General features: G+C 41.4%; 1 long non-coding RNA gene across 1 annotated transcript; it reads left to right on the top strand.

The window, feature by feature from the left end:
- Positions 1–4,110: 4,110 nt before the first annotated feature.
- On the top strand, positions 4,111–7,679 carry LOC129683548 (uncharacterized). The gene is made up of 3 exons (XR_008721175.1): positions 4,111–4,169; positions 5,127–5,365; positions 7,311–7,679. It is a non-coding gene; the product is annotated as an uncharacterized LOC129683548 (long non-coding RNA).
- Positions 7,680–9,322: the final 1,643 nt, after the last annotated feature.

Below are 9,322 nucleotides of genomic sequence, written 5' to 3'. Positions count from 1 at the left end.
ACACACACATTGCATTAGTCAGTGATTTGATGAATCAATCAGGATTCATTTATTAACTGCTCCTAAAACGTCCTGTGTTAGATAGTATGAAGATCACTTATAATCCTTTTCAGTGTAGAATCAAGACTTTACATTCTTCAACAGAGTTCTGTTCAAGCCAAGTTCTGCTCGTTCATGTGGAAAATGAGACATCCTACTTGGAATATCCATACTTCTCTGGCAGTCCTCATCCTTCAAACACAGCTCAAAATTCAGTTCTTTTCCAGAAACTTTTATAGGTGCCTTAGGGTTTCTGTGGCTGTGATAAAACACCACGACCAAAGCATCATGGAGAGGAAAAGGTTTATTTCATCTTTAAGCTTGCAGTCCAACATCAGGGAAGTCAGAGCAGGAACTCAAGGTAGGAACTGATCCAGAGTTCAGTGAAGAGGCCATGAAGTAATGCTGCTAGCTGACTTGCTTTTTATGCCTTGTTCAGCCTGCTTTTTTAGAGTGCTCAAGACAACTGGCCCAGGATGACACCACCCACAATGAACTGGGCCCTCCCACCCCATTATCCATCAAGAAAATGCAACACAGGCTCACGCAAGGGCTAGTCTGGTAGGGGTATTTTCTCAATTGAGGTTTCCTCTTCCCAAATGACTCTGGCTTGTATTGAGTTGATATAGAACTAGCCAGAACAACTGACCCTTTGTCAACTTTACACATTAAGCACATCACTATTAAACTATAACCTTTCCTTTCTTGTTGTCCCCAAGATGTCATGCTAATACTGATAATAGAAAAATCATAACTTTTAAAAGACCTACAATCATTAAAAATGCAAACACTTTAGAAGTTCAGTATCTTTAAAATATCCAAAGTCTCTCTAAAAATTCCAAAATCTGTAAAGTTCCAAAAGTTTCTCTGAAATTCTAAAATCATGTTAAAAGTTCAAGATCTCTCAACCATGGACTTCTGTAAAAGTAAAAAAGTGAACATTTGAATAAGTAACACTTGAAAAAGTAACACTTGAATAAGTCCCAGCGCAAAAGTTTACCTAGGCAAAATTAATACTGTAAGGAGAAAGCACTGGGTAAAGTTTCTGATGGCTTCATTAAACTGAGAAAAAGTTGTTAGTGTTTCCAGAGCATCAAAGAAGTGTTGCACCAACATGTGTCCTCAACTGTTTAGGTTATACCCTTGGAAAAATGGAGAAATTTTGTGCTGGTCATTGTCTTTGGTACTATGAGGAGCCAGAGAAGTCCATGTGAATTTGTGTCTAAATAGCCAGACACCCCTCATCTCTAATCATGTGTTATAAGAGAACACCAGTCAGTAGAGGGGAAACTTCTGTATGTCCTAATAAAACAATTTGGAGTTGACTCTTTGGAGAACCAGATTTCTACAAAAGGGAAAGAAAACCACATCTCAGATTCACTGATTCAGTCTTGATTAACATGAAGATGAGGGCAGAAATTGGAAATACTTTGATATAATAAGAAACTACTGAGAGGCTGGTGAATTGGCTCATCAGGGAATCATGCTTGCTGTACAAGCTTGAAGGTCAGAATTCAATCCCTCACAGAAAAGCCTCTAGGAGGGATGTGATCTCAGCTCTCCTGCAGTGAGATGGGAGGAAGAGGCAGGAGAATTGCTGTGTCCTCCAGGGCCTCCTGCCACTCTCAAGTGTGCAGCAAAGCAGAAACAAGAAGACAAATGCTACCTCAACAAGGTAGGAGGGGAGAATGCGCTGCTGAATGTTGTCCTCTGACCCCTGTAAGGATGGTGTGGTACAGGAGCATATGTATTCTTTCCCTCTCTAGGGAGAGAGGAGGATATGGGAGGGGGCAGGGAGAGGAAAAGGGAGAGAGAGAGAGAGAGAGAGAGAGAGAGAGAGAGATATTTTCTTTAAAAAAGAAAGACTCTTGAGGTGATCTTGAGGCTTTGGATGTTCGTGTTAAAAGAGTACATTAGTGGACCGTTCAATGAGAAAAGCTGAAATAAGACACCATAGAAACTTCCACTGGAAGCTGATTTTAATTGAGGACAAAATTTTCATGCCAATATTAGCCCAGAGCTTCTTCCACAATAGCAGGCTGTTATCTGGTACAGACAGAGAAGTTAGAATACAAGCAGCGAGGGAAGCCCATGTTACTAAACTGTGGCCAGCAGGATGTGAGCAGAGGTCACTTGTAAACTTGGGAAAGTAATTTCAAAAGAAGAGAACACACAGCTTCTTCCTGTCTCCCTTCCTGAGATGTCAGAATAGTTGTTACAATCACTTAAACAGAGATCAGCTGTCTATTAAATAAGATTTTTTCAATGTTCAAATTTGTTACTTTATTTTTTCCTTTTATTGAAAATAGCTTTTTTTTCCTCACATAATATACTCTGATTACAGTTTCCCCTCTCTCTGCTTCTGTGTTCTTTACACCTCCCCTCCCATCCAAACCCACCCCCTTTCTGTCTCTCATTAGAAAATGAATAGGCTGCTAAGGGATAATAATAAGAAAAAGTATAGTATAATAAGAAACACAAAAGCTAACTCATCAGAATAGGACAAAACAAACAAGGAAAAGAGTCCAAGCAAAGGAACGTGAAACAGACAAAGAAGCAAAGACCCACTAATTTGCATACTCGGGAGTTCCTTAAAAAAATTAAACTGGAAGCCACAATATATTCACAAAATGCCTGCAGTGTAAAAAGAGACAAGGAAAAATATACAAATATTGTAAAATTAAAAAAAAAAAAGAAAACTAAAAAAAAAAAAAAAAAAAAAAAAAGGAAAGGAAAGGTCCTGACAGGACTTAAGGAAATGTTGTTGAGTTTGTTTTCTCGGCCATCTGCTGTGGGGCAAGCAGTGTACCCTTACGAATAGTTTGTTTCCTCAGTGAGACTCCCTTGAAGAAAATGAAATTTTCTTTTGCATGTGATTATCAGTTGGAGAGTGCTGCTGGGTTAGAGATGGAGGTGTGTGTTCACTTCTCCTTTCTGCTCTAGGATTCCATGAGTACAGACCAGGGCAGGCCCTGTGCATGCTGCCCCGGTCTCTGTGAGTTCTTAGGTGCGTTGATCCTGCTGACTTAGAGGGTCTTATTTTCTTGGTGTCCTCCATGCCCTCTGGCTCTTACACTCTCTCTGTCTCCTATTCCATAGAATACCCCGAGCCCTGAGGGGAGAAATGTGATAGAGACTTCCCTTTTAGTGCTGAGTGTTTCTTGTTCTATCATTCTGCATAGTGTCTGGCTGTGGGTCTCTGTATTTGTTCCTATCTGCAGCAGGAGGGAGCTTCTCTGATGATGGCTGAGCAAGGCTCTGATCTGTGATTGTAGCAGAATGTCATTAGGAGTCATTTTATTACTACTTTATTTTTATTTTTTAAATGAACAGTAGTCTTTGGTTTTTCTCTAGGCCCCTGGGCTTTCTGATCTCAGTTTTCCTCCCAGCACTTTCTGTAGGGCTGGGTTTTTTAATTAGTCTAGTTGATAAGCTGTGCTTTGAAACAGCAGTTACAGGTGGGACCAATAATCTGTTGGATCCATCCCTAGATTTTGATGAGCAAGCTGAATGAGTATAGGAGAACATTTGCTTTCTGTCCTCTCTGGTGGGGACATATATTCACAATTGTCCAAAGCACAGATGGAATTAGATCAGCATTCTCTCCCCTGTGTAAGGATGCTACCTGAGTTCCTGGTTTTCATTGTCAATTAGGCGTTGATAAACAACAACAAATAATCCCTAGTGACAGGCTTGTGAGGTTCATATGCAATAATTTGCAATAAGCACGTGGTACAAAACCAGGCTCAGAGTAAATGGCTACATCTTAAAGAAGTGCAGGTCGAAAGCTAACTTTACAGCCAAAGAATGAAAATTAAAAAAAAAAAAAAGATAAATAAGGACAGATACTCCAAAGATGACAGTCTTGGTCACCGATGGGACCGCAGTGTCCTTGCAAATGCTTTGGAGTGCTTCTCTGTTGCGGTGTAAGCCATAAAAGACAGAAGCTTATAAAAGAATTGACGTATGCTTAAGCAGTTTATGAAACAGTTAACGTACGTGTCGGCAAACAGTGTGACTCAATAGGACTAGTGGGCAAAGGTCGTGCCCACTTTCCCAGAAGCAAAATTGGAACTCTCTCATGAGTCAGAAAGCTTCAATGCCAATTCATGAAGTTGACAGAGACAAAGGTTGGTTATTTTACTCATCAATTTCTTTATTGCCCACAAAGCCATACAGATTAAAGGTAACAAAAAAATTTAAGTGGAAGGTTAGATGTTCAGTGCTTCTGACAGACATGTAATTAATTATTTTTAATCAAGCATATTCTGTATATACAAATCAAATTAGCTATCTTCAAGGAAACTACTTACGTTATTTTGTATTGAAGTGGTTATGGAGGTAAAATACTTCCTGACAAATTAATAATCTGAGTCTCACTTCTCCACGCTTTTGGTGCTGAAATATCTGAAGGATTTATTGTTTTCTTGTCACAAGTGGATGGGGGGGGAAAGCAGACATGGATTTAGAAGTAAATGAACTTTGTGTGGACCAATAAAAACTTTGCTGATATAATAACCCCTAATAACATAATAACATCTACCAGATTACTTTTCCCAGTTTCAGCCTGGTGTGTGCATGTGTATGGGTGTGTGTGTGTGTGTGTGTGTGTGTGTGTGTGTGTGTGTGTACATGTGTGTGTGTGTGCTCATATCTATGAGGAGGCCAGAAGACATTTTCAGTTTTTCCTTAGGTGCTATCTACCTGCCCATTTCTCTCATTGGCTTGAGGTTTACCAAGAATGCTGGGCAGGCTATTCAGTAAGCCCCAGCAATGCACCTATCTCTGCTCCCCTAGCACTCAGAGAAGTGTGTACCACACCACACCTAGCTTTGAAAAAGAAACGTGGATTCTGCAGGACCAAATTTAGGTCTTCACGCTTGCAAGAAAAGCACTTCACTGACTGAGCCATCTCCTCGGCCTCTCTGCCTGATTGTTTTCCCCATTATGTTAATATTTTGTATAATCTTGCATTATAAAGCCAATGGTACATTAAAGGATTTTACAAAATCATATGACTTTCAGCTCAGATTAAAAATATGAGCAAAAGACCCCTGAGTCTTCAACACTGGATTCTTTTGCTTTAGGGACCTAACCTGGATGCTCCTCAAGAGAGAGGTACTGGCTGTCTTCCAGGTTGAAGTCCCTGGAAGAAAGAAGCATGCTCGAGCCAGAGTGGGGCTTGAAAGAATGAAAATACGAATAGCTGTTGCCTAGATCTGGAGCAGTTTGGAGAGACAGAATACAATATGGCGGTTTGGAGCAGACAGATGGAGAGAGATGCTTTGGGGTGCAGCAGCTTGGAGGAGAGTTGCTGTTGATGGAGGTTGGTATATCCTCCAAAGGCCCATTGACCCTAAACCACTGGGGGAATTAGAGGGGTCTGTGATCCCTCTCCCCACTAACCTTCTCTCTAGGGTTGGACAAGAGATAGACGCCTAAGCACCCCAAATAAAATAGAGTTTAAAAAGGAACGCTACAGAGGGGAGACAAATAACACCAAGGATGTTTGAAAAAAGTCTTGATGAGTCCTTATTTTCTGTATATGTTAGGTGAAGTTATTTCACTTGAGCTGACAATGCTCCTTACAAGAGCCATAGACTAACAAAACTCAGTACCAGACATGAGAAACTGTTCAAGCTGTTAAGAATCGCACAGGATATTATGGGTTATTGCTTTCTTTTGACCTTAGTTGTCTCCCAGAAGTCGAAAGCTAGTCCCTATTGCTGAAGACACCACACAGATTTGCCTTAGGACTCAGAAGATTCAAGCTGGCTCTGACTCTAAATTCTCCTGAGTTCTAGCTTTCATGATACCATGGATGCTACATAAACAGCCAAGGGAGGGAAGCAATCAATTGCCTATAAACCATAACAATAAATAGCAGGGCAGGATCTCTCTAACGGTGCAGTAGTGGCAATCATGTCCTGTCAGTCACCAACAGATGTTTAACTGGACTCAAGGGCTTCTCAATAAGGAGGGAAATCAAGCCTGAAACTAGAAACCTAGAACTACCCGGTATTGGGGTGTTGGAAGGGATTGGGGTTGAGAAGGGAGGAAGAGGCATAAGAAGAGTAAATAAAATAGATTTGAAAAGTATGCCAACAAGTGGCACTCAGACATAGGGCTTGGAATAATAGAAATTCTGGGTTCTAATGCAGTAGAGGGTACAGCAGGGCACGGAGAAATGAATCTACTATTTCAGGAGATGAGTAAAAGGTTTATTGCGCCTGCTACCACTGGTTTCTCTCCTGCTTCACTCCCGGAGGGGCTTCTCTGGTTTTGCTTCTTCATCTTCCTGCATTCTGTTTTAAAGAAGTTTGGGAGAATAGTTGAACAACTGGAAAGGTTGCAATTTACAGGAGTTTGAGAAACAAACAAACAAAAAAGGATGAAATAGAAGGTTCACTAGTTTTAGAAAGGATTACAGAGTTGGCAGTACAGCTTGAGAATTTGTGCATAGAATTTGACATGCTTGGAGAGCAAAAGTGCCGTTGGTAAAGGTAGAACACCTGGTAACTAAGAGTCAGCATTTCCCACAATTGCTGACCTGTCTGCTCCATGCAGTTTTGGTGTCAAGTTCGCACAGCCCCTTCAGGAGGCAAGGGGCTGGGAGCAGCAGAAGGCCATAGAGGGTGAAGGGTTAAAGAGAAACAACTTATTTCAGGAAAAAAGGTTATTTCTTGAGCAAACTTTGATGCCAGAGGAGCAGCCTCGGGTTAGGAGATCACCACCACTAGCTTTCCCAGTAGCCACTACAGCCTTAGATATAAAAATGCTCTGTGCTTCAATTCCGGTAAGTTCGGTCATTTGAAAAGAAATTGTGACCAAGCCTCTAAAAGGTTCAGAGCTCAAAATGGCCAGTGTGTTAAATCTGAGAAAGACTGTACGTCCCGCCAGAGAAGTGAACGAGCCATTTCTGGCAGCACTAGGTTCTCAGCAAGAACTGGAGTTTGTAGATGGTTTGATAGAAGGGATCATTTGACTACTGAGTGTGTGTCCAAGAGAGACAGAGGAAGAAACTTACTGTCATTGAAAAACAGCTTTGGAGTCCTAGCTTGAGGCTCAGCACCAAAAAGTATGAGCTGTTCTGGACAAGAGCAGCTGAGAGTTACCAGGTTGTAGTAGAAACTACTGATCCAAAAAACGTTTGTTTCCTTGATCATCTTCCTTTTAAGAAAACAACAGCAATTCTCATTCATATTAAAAACAAAACGAAACAACAGAAAGGGGGAAATGTGGACATAAAAATGTTTTTGTTTTGATCCCAGGTACGGGGCATAGGACTGACTCAGATTATCCACAGCAGCAAACTATTCATTTGCCTGGTGCAGGCTCTTTGCCATCTGCAGACAGTTTGAATCTGAGGACTCTAAGAGGGAATAAATGTCAGAGCCCAGAGAGAGAAGGGGGCTCTAAGAAAGGCTGCTGATGCTCTCCTCCGGCTGCTCCTGGCTTCTGCGGATGCAGTGAGAGGAGAAGTTGGAGATATTCTGAAATGAAGATTGGAAGTGCCCCGAGGAACCCGACAGCTCTAACCAGCAGGAGATAGCTAAGAGAACTCTGCCCCCTCTTCCCACTAAGTTCCTTCTCTCCTACTCAGTATTGGGGTGTGGGAAGGGATTGAGGTGGAGTAGGGAAAAAGAGATATTAAGAAACCCAAAATAAAATAATATAAAAAGTAACACTAACACACCAGTACGTAACCTTGTTTAATGATACCTGTGTATGAGGAAATGGAATGACACAAGAAAATTAGTTATAAATGCAATAACAAGAGACGCTTGTCTGCATAGCTCAGCAAGTACTTAACAATGGTTGAGAAGGAACAAAAAAAAGTCTGTAAGACACCAGGAATAAATATAACGGGAGCACAGAAATTCAGATAATAACTACAAAATCTCTTGACCTACACAAAATGAGATCTGAATAAATGAAAATAAGTTAATCTTTAGTATAAAGCCAAGTTGCCTCAAATAATATGCAAACATGACGCAACTTCATAAAGCTTTGAACTATGTGAAACACTTCCATATGGAAGACAGAATTCTTAGAAAATAGTTCCGAAATGTATGAAAAGCAGTAGCTATTATTTTTGAGCAGCATCCTACGTACTTTGCATACATTTAACTTACTTCTCCATGTGAATTGTGTGTATGTGCATGCATTCGTGTGTACATGTGTGTGTGTGTGTGTGTGTGCGTGTGTGTGTGTGCAGGGGTTGGTGTCTGTGGACTCTTGCCTGCCACTGTGTACAAGTGGAAGTCAGAGGACAACCTTGGATGTTGGTTCTTGTCTTTAACCTTGTTTGAGCCAAGGTCTTTACATTCACCACCCACCTGAGGAGCTGTAGGATCTTGTCCTGTGTGGCTGTATCCAGCTTTGTGTGGATTCCCAGGATCTGAACTTGAGTCCTAGTGTGCACATAGCAAGCCCTTCACCCACCAAGCCATCTCCCCAGGCCCCTTTAATGTGTTTTTAAGTGTGTAATTTCACTTGCTGTGGTAAGCATGGGGCAACCGATGACTCGGAAGATCTTGGAGTTGGAAGAGACTGTAAGGATGTGGATTGTTGTCTTTCCTGCTGTGTTCAATGCAGCACACTTAAGTGAACATAAAATAAGCAAGCTCTCAGTGAGGAGATAAACTCATGACCCGTAACCGAACTCCTTAAGGTTAAGAACACAGTTAGGAGGCAGAGGCCATGGGTCGGGGAGTGCCGACTGAAGCTCTCACCGCTCCACATCCTAAAGAAATACCCCTGTGTTGAAAATACTTTGCACTGAACATTATCAAATGAATACACTTACCTATCCTCTGAGGGTTAGACATACAGGTTATTTCTTTTTTATTTTAAATTTTATTTATTCATTTTGCATCCCGGTCATAGCCTCTCCCTCTTCCCCTCCCAGTCCCTCTTTCCCCGACCCCCGTTTCTTCTATCCTCCACTCTTCAGAGAAGAGGAGTCCCCTCCCCCAATCCCAGCAATCAAGTCACATCAGGTTATTTCTAAGATAATGTGCAGCAAGTATCTTGGGGGAGGAGGGCTGTCATAAAAAAAAAATTTTTTTTTTAAGGTTAAATGTAATTCTAGCTACTTGGGAGACGGAGGCAGAAGAACGGAGAAGCCGAGGACATCTTGAATAACCCAGTGAGACCTCATATTTCAAAGGGGAAAGAAAAAGACTTTAGGGAAACAAATCCTTTCAAGACCAAAGGATAAGGGCAACAGAATCACAGATGTAGTAATGTCCCCCAGTGGACCAGTGTATCAGAAAACAAA

The sequence above is a fragment of the Psammomys obesus genome, unplaced genomic scaffold (genome assembly GCF_907164565.1).
Source record: "Psammomys obesus unplaced genomic scaffold, mPsaObe1.curated_primary_1811, whole genome shotgun sequence".
Lineage (NCBI taxonomy): Eukaryota > Metazoa > Chordata > Mammalia > Rodentia > Muridae > Psammomys > Psammomys obesus.
This window is presented reverse-complemented; position numbering and strand designations above follow the sequence as displayed.